This window comes from Echinops telfairi, unplaced genomic scaffold, assembly GCF_000313985.2.
Source record: "Echinops telfairi isolate 266 unplaced genomic scaffold, ASM31398v2 ScPeMD7_1;HRSCAF=3_0, whole genome shotgun sequence".
Lineage (NCBI taxonomy): Eukaryota > Metazoa > Chordata > Mammalia > Afrosoricida > Tenrecidae > Echinops > Echinops telfairi.
This window is the reverse complement of record NW_022103896.1, coordinates 67,517,402-67,532,118: the sequence shown is the minus strand read 5'-3', so window position 1 is coordinate 67,532,118 and position 14,717 is coordinate 67,517,402. Positions and strand designations below refer to the sequence as shown.

At 38.4% G+C, this 14,717-nt stretch overlaps 1 non-coding gene across 1 annotated transcript; it reads right to left on the bottom strand.

Moving 5' to 3' along the window:
* Positions 1-7,804: 7,804 nt before the first annotated feature.
* LOC115869002 lies at positions 7,805-7,948 on the bottom strand. Its single transcript, XR_004045928.1, has one exon. It is a non-coding gene; the product is annotated as a small nucleolar RNA SNORA48 (small nucleolar RNA).
* Between the last annotated feature and the right edge of the window lie 6,769 nt (positions 7,949-14,717).

The window sequence follows — 14,717 nt, the reverse complement described above, 5'->3', positions numbered from 1 at the left end:
ACTTTACAAATCTGGCTAGACCAGAGGATGTACATTGGTACAGATAGCAACTGGAAACACAGGGAATCCAGGACAGATGACTCCTTCAGGACCAGTGGTGAGAGTGGTGATGCCTGGAGGGTGAAGGGAATGCGGGGTAGAAAGAGGGAACCGACTACAAGAATCTATGTATAGCCTCCTCCCTGGGGGATGGCAGCAGAGAAAGGGTGGGGGAGTCATGAGACAGTGTAATGTATGACAAAATAATAATAATTTGTGAATTATGAAGGGTTCATGAGGGAGGGGGAAGTGGGGAAGGAGGGGGAAAATTAGCAGCAGATATTAAGGGCTCAGGTGGAAGGCAAGTGTTATGAGAATAATGATGGCAACAAATATACATATGTGCTTGACCCAATGGATATATGTATGGATTGTGATGGGAATTGTACGAGCCCCCAATAAAATGATTTTAAAAAACTTAGATGGATTCAAGACATATACAGAGGGTAGGATAAACTGGAGTTATTGAAATCATCCAAACTCTCTCAAAAGAGAAGCGAAATGCTATCCCAAAGCCTCAAAGGAAGCAACTTTGTCATTAAATTCCCCATAGTTCTTTTAATTTCATGTTTTTGCTGTCTTAAGTGTTTTTAGGTAAAATTTTAGGTGCCTTTACATATTTTTAATAATTATTTCTTCTTTATCAACTGACTTTTTTTAATACTATAAAGTACTCTTCCTTATTTTAGGCAATATTCTCTATTAGCTTACACTCAACTTATGTTTTGTGGTTACATGATGTTTTTAACTCATCCTTTAATGTTGAACTTAACTAAGGCCATATATGTAATATGTTTTTTGAAAATCCTATAGGACAATATTGGTCTTTATGTTAGAGTGCTTACTTCATTTAAATTTTCTGGTACTATTGATATGATTGATTTAGGTGTATTATTTTGCCATCTGTTTTATATTTGTCCCATGTGACCTTTTGTAGCTTCTTTTGAATAAAGTGTTTTAAAATTTTTTATTATTACACCATTACATTTCCTCTTGACTTTTGAAATGTTTTCTTGTGAATTGCAGGAATGCTTATAGAATCGATGAGCAGGTTTGTAGCCACCAATTCATACATAGTCTGTTTGAACCCATTCATTGCAGTGCCCTCAGCGTACTGTCACCCACCACTTCCACCCTGTGGACCCTGTCTCCACTCCTCCTTCATTCATAGCCCTTCTGAACTTTGTCATTGGGTAAATGCTTCCCCTTTGATCCCAAATAGTCAAATATTCTAAGTGTTTGTACCACAAGAGTGCTATTATTCCTCTTATAGATCTCTTATTAGTTGGCTGAAAATTGTTCAGTTCTGACCTGAAGGAATACTAGTTAGCAATATCCTGTTGGTAAGTCATTAATTATTTATTCAATATTACCATTACCTGTATTTCATCATGATTGGTCTGGTAGTTTATAATATAGATTCATCTTACTACTAACTCATATTATGTATACTCTCAATGCATCATGAATTTTCCTTTCCTATTGTCACAGTTTTTCATGATGCATTTGTAAATTGATTAATATCCATTGATTTCACTAAAGCTTTTTTCTCCTCTCCATCATTTATCTCAGTATTCAATACCGAGCAAGCATTCAATACATATTTGTTGGTTAGTTGATTGAGTGATTGATCTCATGAGTTAGAAATGAGAAACATATCGTATTGCTAAAAATCTACGGGTTTATGATATCCCGTATTTCTTCAAGTAAGAACTTCTAGGCTGTCTTGATGATCATAATTTATTTCATCATGCTTCCCTACAACTGGAATAAAGCTAAAAATTACTAAAGCTCAGAGAAGTTAAATAGTTTTCTGAAAATCCTAGCAGAGTGGTTCCAAAGATCAACTCCAGAACTAGATTAGGTCCCCTGCTTAGAACATGTCGGGACCTTGAACAAGCCACCTAATCACTCTCTATCCTGGGTTTCTCGCTGGTAAACTGGAAGTGATACAAGGACCTACCTTGTGGGATTGTTAGGATTTAAAGTGTCTAGGGGGGTTTCTGCACACAGGCACTGCGATGCAAATGTCAGCTATTATTTTTAGGTGACTGAAAATAATCTAGGCCTTTTTCTTCCTAGCATCATAAATATAACTTTCTATTCATCAACCCATTTGTTGGGCAGTTTGTGTGCCAAGCATGACTTTAGGCCTCATGAATGCAACTAGAACGTAGAGACAGCCCTTGCTCTTGAAAAGCAGGTAGTCCAGGGAGGGCAAACAGCCCGGAGGCTAGACATCATAATGAGATTACTTTGAGTGAGACAACTACTTTAGAACTCCAAGTGTCCTTGCTGTTCAGAGGGCAAATAATTTACTCTGCTCGAGACAGGATGTTGGCGAATCTGTTTGGATTCATGGTGACCCCACGTGTGCGGTCAACTTGCTCCACAGGATTTTCAAGGTTGTGACCTTTCAGTAGCAGAGTGACAAGCATCCCTGGATGAGTTCCAAATGACAATCTTCTGATGTAATCTTAAACAATCTGCTTCTTATTTGATTCCTTTTTCTATATTGTTTTACTGATGAGTACTGGTGTTGCCGACCTACAATTCTGTTGATAACAGAGAAGCTCAAAGATGCTATTTGATCTTAAAGTGAGTGGACCCCTAACTTAATCCTATGAGATATACCAGGATTGACTCGAATCAGTCCTGGTAGTATCTGTCTTCTTAGTCATCATTTGATATAAGGAGTAGAGGAGTACATGTCACAAATTTGTTGAAATAGCCATAAGATAAAAATTGGTCATCATGTATTAACGTTATATGTTTTAATGTCTTTGCACCTGTAGTCACTATCTTTCATTCCTGATGTTCATAATGATTTGTTCTTCTTTTCTTTCTTGACCAATTTTAATAGCCTATCAAACTAATTCACATACTCCTCAGTTGACAATCACTCAAAGAAACTCTATAGGACATAGTAAAACTACCCCTTTGAGCTTTCAAGGTGTAATTCTTTACAGGAACAGAAAGCCTGATTTTTTCTCCCCAAGTAGCTAGTAGATTTAAATATTGCCAATCTTGTAGTTATCAGCCCAATGCATAACCCCCTATGCCACCAGTTTGACTCAGAATCAACTTGATGGTATTGAATTTTGTTTTTATTTTTCATTTGTCATCATTATTAGTTCCAAAGATCTGATCTCTATATGAAAATGAGGGTTATTCAAATCACAGTAAAGCAGATTATAAAATGGAGGATAATTACATCTACACATAACTGCCAAGTTATATCATTACATAAGTATCAAATTACATCATCATATAATTGCCAAACCCTGAGAATCATGACCAGTCAAGTTGACAAATTAAATATGAATTTTATTCTTCCTTGACGTCTCAGTATCGATTACTGCCAGATGTACCTCATTAATGCACCAAATAGTTGGAGAGTAGGTTTTTCACTCTTGCCATAAATGTGAAATGTCAGATAATGAGATAGTCAAAAAGTGAAGAATAGAATTAATCTTAATCATAATTTTAATTGCCTTTACTCTATTGTTTTTAAATTTTTTATTGATTTCTCCTCTAGCCTTAAATCCTTTAGTCTTCTTGATTTGTGTTTGATTCTTTCCCCTTTGCTGGTTTTAAGGAAGATACTGAAGTTACTCATTTGAGGTATTTCTGATTTTCCAATATAACCATTTGATGCCATGAATTTCCCCTTAAACACAATTGGATGCATCCCACAAATTTTATATGATCTGCCCTCACTTTTATTTATTTTTAATTATATTGCTTCTTTTATTTATGAATTATTAGTAAATTTGCTGTGTAATTAAAATATTTTTGTACTTTTCCAGTTATCTTTCTGTTATTAAAATCTGATATAGTTTTATGGAATCAAAAAGTATTGTTTTTTATAGATGCAATCATGTTCATTTGCTGAGGTTTTATTTATGTCTCAGAAACTTTAAAAGAAAGTGGCTCGTGTTGTGGAGCAAAGCAGGCCAAGGTTGACGGTCGGATTTAGACGGTTGAGCGTGATGTTCAGAACGCTCCCTTGGTTTCTGTCCTTTGTGTTACTGCTATTGTCTCCGTTCCTTTTAAGCTTTCCTTCACTGAGATAGCAACTGTGAAGCCTCCAAGTTGTTGTGGAATATTCTCTTTCCCCATCTATTCGTTTTGGTGTTAAGCATTTGGGAGTTCTGTTTCTAGATAAAAGCTCACTGAATATTATGTCCTTATTTAGTGCTACCCTAACAGCTATTTGCTCAGCATACAGATGAAGTAAGTATGGTGACAGGACACAGCCCTGGCACACACCTTTGCTGATTCTAAACCAGGCAATGTTCCCCTGTTCTGTTCGCATAACTGCCTCTTGATCCAGTACCAGTTCCACGTGAGCTCTGGAGTCCCATTCTTCTCAAGGTTACCTAGTTTGTTATGGTTCCCACAATTGATAACGCCTTTGCACACTCAACACAACACACGAAACATCTTTCCAGTATTCTATGCTTTCAGTCAAGATCCGTCTTCCATCAGCAATACTACCACCTGTTCCACAACCTCTTCTGAATCTGGCTTGAACATCTGGCAGCTCCCTGTCAACTACTGTTGCAATGGTTTGGAGTGACCTTCAGCAAAATGCTACTTGCATGTGATAGTAATGATCTTGTTCTAAATTTGAACATTCTGTTGAGTCGCCTTTCTATAGACCCCTTCCAGTCAGTTGACCAAGTAGCTGTCGTTATTCTTCATGTTTCAATCCCTGTGTGCCATATCCGTTTTTTTATAAGTATATCAATCATAAAGGGATTAGGTGCACCCAATCCACTATGACCTTATGTAAACTAATTTACACTAATCCTATAACCTTACACTAACATTGGCCATGATCCTGTTTTTTTTCAAATAACTTCACATTCACAGGTCCAGATATCAGACAGCAACATATCATTTTTGCAACACCGATCAATCCATAACAAGAATGAGTTTCTCAGCATATTTGCAAGAGTAAGTCAAACCATATTGCCATAAAATTATTTATTAAACGCAATGATAAAAATGTGAAGATATTGTTTCTCATCCTCCATCTAGTCTTTATACTTCTGAAGCCAGTGTTTTCATGTATTCTACCTTTCCCCCAAAGAATCCTGGGAATTTTAATTTACACCTTGTCAAAGTGGCAGTGTGGGCATCCTTGAGGGACATGGATCCTGTTGCTTTTAGAAATTCTCTGAGTTTGGGGAACAAGAGGTCTGTAGGGTAGACAGGTAAGATTTCCCAGTGAAATTCTCATAGGACAATACTGGTACCCTTGAAGAATGAGCAGGTATATAGTGTGGTGGTGGTGGGGGTAGAGGGTGGCAGGGGAGAAAACTCAGTATAACTTCTGGTCTATTTCTCGCTAATACAATTTTCCATTTACCAAAATTTTGTTCTTTGAGTACTCATGATTATCCAGAATCCTTCAAAAAGATCTATCAAGATTACCTTTTTGGAATCCAAAAACACTGTCACCCTAACCTTCTGAGCTGATCTTTCTGCCCTGGATGTAAGTGGCCCAGTAGATCCCCCGTAGATGCCACTGTTTTGAGTGGAATCTCTCTCTGAAGGCCCCCTAATGAGACTGAGACAAGTGTGTTACTGAAGGAACTTACCAAACGCAAACCAAACTCACTGACACAGAGTCAATGCTGACTCATAGCGACCAGTGATCACAGAGACTTGTTTAAGTATGTTTTTGTGTGAAGTAAGCCTGTGCATATATGAACTGGGACCCTAGTAGCATTACTTTTTAACTGACTTTGGTGTGAGCTTTGGTACCTCCCTTCTAAACAAGAGCAAACTTCACCTACCCCGCCAGCTACTTGGACAAGTACTGCTCACTGTCACAGTGAAACAGCTTAAAGAGTTGTCCATAGCGGATTCTCTTCAGCCCCAACTCTCACTTCCCCTCTGGAATGATTCTCCTCTCTCCTTTCCCACTTCCTCTTTCGATTTAAAAGTGTCTTACAGAGGCCCTTTATCACCCTACCAGAAACAGTTCTTTTCTTATCTTTCTCAAATCCCTGTTTAATTCCTTCATGACGCTCATTAACCCCAACCATCCCTATGCCCTGCCCCCGTTATTGTGTTTTTAGGGTTGGTTTGGTTGGTGGGTTATTTATTCCCTTACCAGAAAGCTGGATTCATGTCCAATGTGCCCACTGCTGTGTTACTTCGGATCAACACAAAGGCCTGCTGTGTGGTCGAGGCTACACATATTACATGATGATATACTGAATAAATAATGAAACAGTACCCTTGAAAGTTGAGTTGTGATTTTGAAAATACACTCATTGGAATATAACATGACTATTTTTAAAAGATCATTTTATTATTCATTGCTCTGATTGAACTTGAAATTTCTTTTATTATAATCCTGAAATGACAAAGCCGTTGTGGGACCTGGTTGTTCTCTTTACGTATCATTCAAGAGTAATACAACTGTGAATATATATGTGTTTTCAATTCAGTATTTCCCAAGCACAGCTACAAATCTTTCATAAGTTTCTAATTTCCAATTTCAAGCATTCTGAGGCTGGATGATTTAGAATGTGCCAGTGGTCTGTAAGGTACGTTGTCCCATTTCCCCTTCGTTTGTCTTTCATCTTGGACCGTGTGTAGAGCTGCACTGTACAGAAATACAGGCAGTGGTTCTATAAAATAAGCAACATCATCATTTCAAAACTGGCTACCACTTAACTTTGTCAGGATCACCATTTATCACGGTTCTTGCTGTTTTCAGGAAGGAACACGAATGGAAATTCAAATGAGCTTTAAAAATATGTTTGAAAAAAGTCCGTTATAGCACCACATGCTCCCTACCCCCTTGCTTGTCATTACTGGGGATAATTGCCTGAGAATTCATATATAAATCAAAGATCTCTCCCTCTTAGTCAGACCATTTTCCCCGCCTCAGCTGCACTGGGTTTGTTTATGACCTCATGGTACTTGATCAATGGAGAGGGTGTATGATTTGACAGGAGCCAAGTTGGTCCCTTGGGCTTTACTGACTTTTTGCTATGAAAACTGGCCTAAGATATGAGCGTTTTAATTTAAAATCATGTGGTATAAGGCTGATTTCAAAAAGAAACAAAACTTACCCAACGTGTGATTTCCAACTGCAGCAGAAATCTGAAGGCAAACAAGCCAACGTTGGTGCCAGGGCAAAATGTGATCTAAAACATTCGCTCTTTAGCCATCTCCCAGAATCCCAGCCACTTTCTGCTTTGTCCGGTTGTTTAGTGGTTTTTAATAAATTTGGAGATGCGAGGGGGGAAAAACTCATTTAAAATATCTCATGTTTTTGTATTTCCATTCTTTAACTTGAAATTCTCTTCCATGCCCAAAGGACCCAATTATTCATTTACTCTGGCACCATCATATGTGAGTAATAATGCATCTATCAAGTGAATCAGGCATAGCTACCACTTTGATTGATCGTTGCTAAGAAGCTAAGGTTAGTAAAACTCACTGCTGCTCATTATTTCTGAACAGGACACAGTATCTTCATTCTGATTGATCACATATTTTTTTAAACGGGGCTTACGTTCACCATAATTTACTTGAGTAAATTTTGCCTTTGAAAAAATCTTTTTCATTTTGAGTGCTATAATGGCCCAAATCCAATCCCATTGCTGCCACGTTGATTCTGTCTCACAGGGACCCTGTAGGTCTAGCAGTGGTTCTCAACCTTCCCAATGCAGTTCCTCCTGTGTGGTGACCCCGCAACCATAGAATTATTTTCTTCTTCTTTTTTTTTCCCACAATTTTATGTGCCCTAGGCATGAAACAGCTCTGGCCACGATCTAGGCATCAAGCTAGGATGAACAAAGGGTTGCCAGTCTGCTATGCCCCTGACTGATATAAGAGCACCACCACCAATCAGGTCTCTCTTTGCCCATAGCCAGGGGTCCATAAAATTATTTTTGTTGCTACTTCATAGCTGTAATTTTGCTACTGTTATGAATCGGGCAATCCTTGTGAAAGGGTCAGTCGATCTCCAAAGGGGTCGCGACCCACAGGTTGAGAACTGCTGCTAGGGCAAAGGAGCCCTGACCCATAGGGATGTCAGATCTGTATTCTTATGGAAGCAGATTGCCAACTCCTTATCCTGGCTTGTGTGTTCAACCTGCCAGCCCTGCGGGTAGCAGCCACGCACTCAAATCTCTGTGTCACTAGGATTCTTGTGTGAGATCAAGAAATTGATTCTTTATTTTATAGCAGTATATATCCAAGGGATAATTTATTTTCTTTTCCCTCCAAAGAACCTTAAAAAAATCTCAGAAATACTGAAACTAGTGCATTTAATTATGTAAGAATCTTAAAAGTTACTTTTTGATTGCTTTAAAAAGGCAGTTTTAAAAATGTTGATTTTCACAAAGAAAAATTTGCTTTTGCAATTATTTTGAGAACCTTAAAAGTCCAATTCTAACATTTTCTTTGCCTAGAATCAATTAATGTACTTTACATACATATGATAGACCATACCTTTGCCATCCAGTGACCTTTCCCTGTCACTCACTGCCCTCCAGTCATTCAGACTCACAGTTAGTGACCCTAACGGGCAAGGGATAACTTGCCGGTGGGTTTTCGAGGTTGTCACTCCTCGTAGGAGCAGGAAGCCTCATCTTTCTCCCTAGTCTTTCTTAAACGCCTGACCTCTCTCATTATTACATTATTACAATGTCTATATTAACACTGTAAGAATTTCTGTGTAACATTGTAAGAATGGTCAATATACCAAGTCTTAATACCAAGTTGTCCTTTCTCTGATGATTGCCATTGTTCAATTGCTCAGCAAGGAATCTTTTGAAAATATTTTTCACAAATTTCCTTTGCCACCATTATTTTAACACTATAATGGACATCCAGGACAAAAAGTACATAATTTATGTTTATGCTTAGTATTAACAAATAATATGTATACATTCTCTAAAGGGAATTGAATTTTGATGGTGTTGTTTTAAGTTCCCCTTTACTCCATATTAGAGTTAGTATTGGCCTTCTACTCTGGAATTCTTGAAGTATCATAATTTTTAAGCAGGAAGACCACACAATCTGGACATAGAGTCGGTATATTCATCTTGGGTCAATTTGCAAATGCAGGCATACTTCCCAATATAACAGGCTCTGAAATTGTGCTCTGCCAGTTGCATTGTTTCTTCCATGTGTTATTCTTTCATGATTTTTGTTTCTAAGTTAAGTGTAGAGGTAACATTTCTGTCGATTAGCTGAGTTATACTCAATTAATATGGCCCTCCCAGCCATAATCCTTTATGCGATGTAATTCTGAATTTCATATGCCTGTGGCTACAGTCCCATTTGGAAGGCATTATCTGCTAATGATCGAAAATAAGATGAGATTAAGCTCTGACCTTAGTAGGGAGCGTGAATCAAGGTGTACTCTTTATTTAACAGGTAGCTTGGTTACTGTTACTTGTATTGGCTGTAAGGAATGATATGCTCCTGCTGGGAGGGGGGTAAAAAGCTGCTTCTGAAGTGGCTTGGATAAAAAGCCTGGCTGACTAAAATTCATAGCAAGCTAATGTCTATTGGAAGCATCTTTCTAGAAGTCCCAGTTCATATGTGCATAAATAATATATAGTCCAGGGATGGATAATAGATTATTATATTGGGGTGAAGGGTTATATGTTAATTTGATTACATCATTAGTACTCAATGTAACTCCTACCAAACAACCTTTCTCTGCATGGGTCTGGTAAGAATGGGGGAAGATGATACTGGTAGGATTTGTCTATGAGTAACTATGAACAGGATTCCCCACAATGCCATCCTGCTGCATATATAATGAGCCCACTGAGAAGCAGGGGGTATGATCTTATCATCAGCAAGAGACAGGAGTGGAGTACATCCTCTGGACCCAACATTTGTACATATTCAAATAAACATTTCTTTTGCAACCTTTACATATATGTGTGTATATGTGTTTAATGTATATGTTTATTTAATATTTATAATTGTTCCAAATTATTTAGATTATCTTCACAATAATATTTAGACATTATTGAGTTACAGTCAGTTAATTTGATTATTCTAGCCATAAGTCCTCATGTGATATATTATAATTCTGAACTTCACTATCCTACTATGATACTAATGAATAGGATTGGGGTGGGATTAAGACCTGACTTTAGTAGAGGGCATGAATCAAGTCATACACTTTGTTTCCTTGGGGGCATCTTTAAGACTATTTTACTAGAGGATGTGACTTAAAATACCATCCTTTGTTTTTCATAGATGGGTGTATATGTAGGTACCACTGTACATTTCTTACACATCATCACCTGGAAAGCCATACTTCTATATCCTGACTGAACTTTGATAGAAGCAGGAAGACTTTCTATGGCTTTTGAACACATTCATCTCCTAGCTCTGGGCCCTGCATTTGTGTCACCTCTGCCTGACCATCAGACTTGGTACTGAACTGCACAGCACCCACCCCTCCACCACAGTAGACTTCATTAAAGCTTCATGAGTTTCCAAGGTGCCAATAAAAACAGTAACGATTCTCTTAAACACCACAAGTCATGGACAAAACTAAAGAGCATTTTGCTTAGCAAACTCAATCTTACAAAGATAAATGTTTAATAACACCATTGTTATAGGCAAAAACAAAGAAGAAGAAATGTGGTTTATATACCAAAATGCAAGACTTTGATGATTATGAGGATGACAGGGACAGGGGTAAGAAAAGGGAGAGGGGGAGGATCAGGTAAGGGCCAAAAACATAGAGGGTTCATCAGGAAATTAATTAAAATAAAATAAAAATTAATCCACAAAACAAAACAAAAATACCTCCAGATTCCTTAGTCCTCAGATCTAAATATTGCTCTGAGTCACCACAAAGGGAGGAAAAGCAAAATTAAAGTGGACTTGGACTCTTTGGTGATATATAAGTTCATTTCAAACAAAGAACTGTACAGCTTCCATTTCACAGCCTTCTGTCTTAAACTTGTTGAGCTGTCATGCTATTCAAGGAGCAGACTAGCCTGTTGCATAATGTTTCTATTACAATGGTTTGTCGTTGTGTACTGCTGTTAGTTTCCATGATGTCTGCTACATTGCATGGCAACCTATTGCATAACAGACTCAAACACTGCCCAGGCCTGTCCACCCTCACAATTCCTAGTAGAGGTGTTCGTGGCAACTATTGTGGTCATCTCTCTCATGGAGAGTAGCTCCCATGTTTTGGTTCTTTTTAAAAATAGCTTTATTGATATAAAATTCACATGTCCTACACTTCCATAGTTGTTGCTTTTAACAAAAGTTATGTATGCATCACCACAATCTGTTCTAACACTCCCTCCTCACTCCCTCATTCATAGTTTACCCCCCAATTTCCCTTACCTTCCCCAATAAGCCATTGCATTAATTATTCCCCAATAAACCATTGCATTAATTATTCCCCAATAAACCATCGCATTAATTTATTCCCCAATAAGCCATTGCATCAGTCATCAGCTATGTCACCTTCTGTGCTTGATGGAAACCTGAAAAACCTACCTGAAACAATAAAAAACAATGAAACAGACAGAAATAATCATAATAGAAAGATCAAAATAAAAATAGGGTAAGAAAGAAAAGACCACTAGCAATATTAGAGAAAGAGAGAGCAGAAATTTCTTTTTCCTTTTTATAAATTGTTTTATTAGGGGCTCTTGCAGCTCTTATAGCAGTCCATACATCATTTGTACATTTGTTGTCATCATTTTCAAAACATTTTCTTTCTACTTGAGCCCTTGGTATCACTCCTCTTTTTTCCCCTCCCTACCCCCCTCCCACCCTCGTGAACCCTTGGTAAATTATACATTATTATTGTTTTCATATCTTATAGCATCCATTTCTCCCTTCACCCATGTTTCTGTTGTTGTTCCTCCTCTTTTGTGTGTGTGTGGGTGTTCTGTTATATGTCAATCCTTATGATCAATTCCCCCTTTTTCCCTCTTCTCTCCCCACCTCAGAGAAGAAATTTATGTCATGAAACAAGCGAGAAATATTTAAGCCTTGAGCAAATTCAGATTGGGTCAAGAGGGAGGTCAGCTGACCAAATATCATGATACTGTAGGTCCATCCACTATAATCAAGTTGACAATAATCTCTGATAGTAGAACTGTTCCAACCCTTTGCCTGTGGCCCAGGTGGAACCTCTAGATCAGCGGTTCTCAACGTGTGGGTGGCAACCCCTTTGGGGGTCGAACGATCCTTTCACAGTAGCATTCATAACATAACGATTCATAACAGTAGCAAAATTACAGTTTTGAAGTAGCAATGAAAATAATTTTATGCTTGGGGGCAGGGGGTGGTGGTGGTGGGGGGAGGGCTCACCACAACATGAGGCACTGTATTAAAGGGTCGTGGCATTAGGAAGGTTGAGAACCACTGCTCTGGATGCTTAATCTTACTAGAGTAAGCAGATGGATTTTGGGCTCCCAGTGTGAACCTGAAGCTAATAGTCATCTTTCTCCAAAGGTGGACAGACTGACCAAAAATGCCGCAGTTGCAGCCCATGATGGATGGACCTATAGCATCAGCAAGTGGATAAGCATTTGGGTGGGGGGTTACAGTGGTTGGGGAGGGCTGGGTAAAAGGAAGACAGATGTCAAGGAGTCCAGGAAGGGAAAGAATGCTTGGAAACTGATTGTGGTACCAATTGTACAATAATGCTTGACGTGATTGAACTATGGAATGATACAATATTTGTATTAACTCCCAATTAATAATAATTTTTAAAAAAATAAATAAATAAAGTCGTCACCTGGTGGGTAATGCTGCAATTGAGAAAAAGGCAAAGGAGGGTGAGAGAATGAGATCGTTTAAGCACCTTAGTAGCCAACCAGCTGTGCCTGGGGCACTGCCGAACTTCCCCTGTACACAAGCCAATAAATCCCCTATATTGATTAAATCGATTTAAATTGGATTTCTGCCACTCACAGCAGAGAGAATCCTGATGAACAAAGCACCTGTCGCCCAACATTTTGCTGGCAACTAGCCAATAGAACTGGACTGCAAATTCCTTCAGTTTCCTGGGAATACACAACAAGGTATCACAACAAACAACAGCTCATTTTACGAGCCTGACCCGGGCATGGACCCTACTTCAGGACAACGCTTTGAAGAGATGGGGCATCCTTGGAATGAGAAATGTGAGAATAGTTTGTGCAAAACTTAACCCTTAGTCAACTTCCTTCCCTAGTGGGACCGTCACACACCAACTACACAAACACAAAATATAAGTTCCAGTCTCAGCCCTGTCATACCTTCACAGACCATCTCTCAACGCTGTCAATTCTGTCTTCAACACTGTTCTTCCACATCAGCTACAGCCAGTTCTCTCCACACATTTGCCATCCAAGCTCTTCACACTCTGGAAGACTGAATCAACATCCTCCTAACTTCTGTCTGGACTCCTCCATGTACTCCTCTCTGATCCATTCACTACCCCAATTAGACTGCCAAATAGCCTATTGTACCACTCTCTCCTGAAGACTCTGCCAACGGCGTTCTGTAGCACCTACAAGAGGAGGCTGCAAGACTCAACATGATTGGCTTCCTCTGTCCTGCTCCACATTGTCCTCTTTCTCACTCATCATGTCCTGGTTAGTGTCTTGCAGTGCTCCGCCTTCCCTCTAGAGCACCCCCCAATCTGGTTTGTTTTTTATTTATTATTATTATTTATCATAGCCCTAGCCAAAGTGGTGTCCTCTTCTTGGGCAGGCTTTTTCCAGATTTTTACTAGACAAATTACACTTAAGTTTTTCTCGGGTTAATATATCTATAGACAGAACTTTGCTAACCCCTTATCTACACTAGTGTCTTCCATGTGATTTGGATTTACTCTCATTCTTTTTTCCTTTGAAAGATGTTTCATGTTTTTAGCACTTTTTGTTTGCTGATTTCTGTACCTGCTTCCCTAGTTTGTGTTTGACCTTGGGCTACAAGCTCCATGAAGCACTGTGCCTGCTTTTTGTCACTGTGTCCACAGCCCTGGAATACTTCGTGGCACATGTGGGGACTTGATGAATCGCTGTTTGATGAATCATTAATAAATAGGAACAGCCTTAAGAAGCTCTCTAGAACATGCAGCTACTAAGCAAGTTTGATAAATTTAAAATATTGTTTCACATATTGGAGGATATTTTTAAATACATGGCTATCTAAATAATTTGATTACTAGTTGATATAATTAATGCATTATGCAAATTTTAATATATAGATTATGTACATGACTCATATAAGATTTATAATAAAATTTTTAATATTCTGTTAACACTTATTTTGTTTGAGACAGGTACAGCATTTGTATTGGTATTTTTTGCTAATTATATAATGAAGCCATAGAAATAGCTCATATACATACATGGGACTATGGGAAAAGTACTCATCTCCATATGGAATTGAGATCTAGCACACTCAGGTATCCTAACAAGTTTTGAAATGAAGGGTAGGATTTCAGGTGTTGATAAGCTTTCAAACCATACTTACTTCCATCAAGTAGTGTGAGACTCATAGCAATACTATGGGACTACAGGGAAGAACTGCCTTGTGGGTTTCTGAGACTGTGACTCTTTATGGGAGTAGAGACCTCATTTTTTTCCCATGGAGTCCCGAGTGGTTTTGAACTGCTGATCTTGAAGTTAGAAGCCCAATATGTAATCCACTCT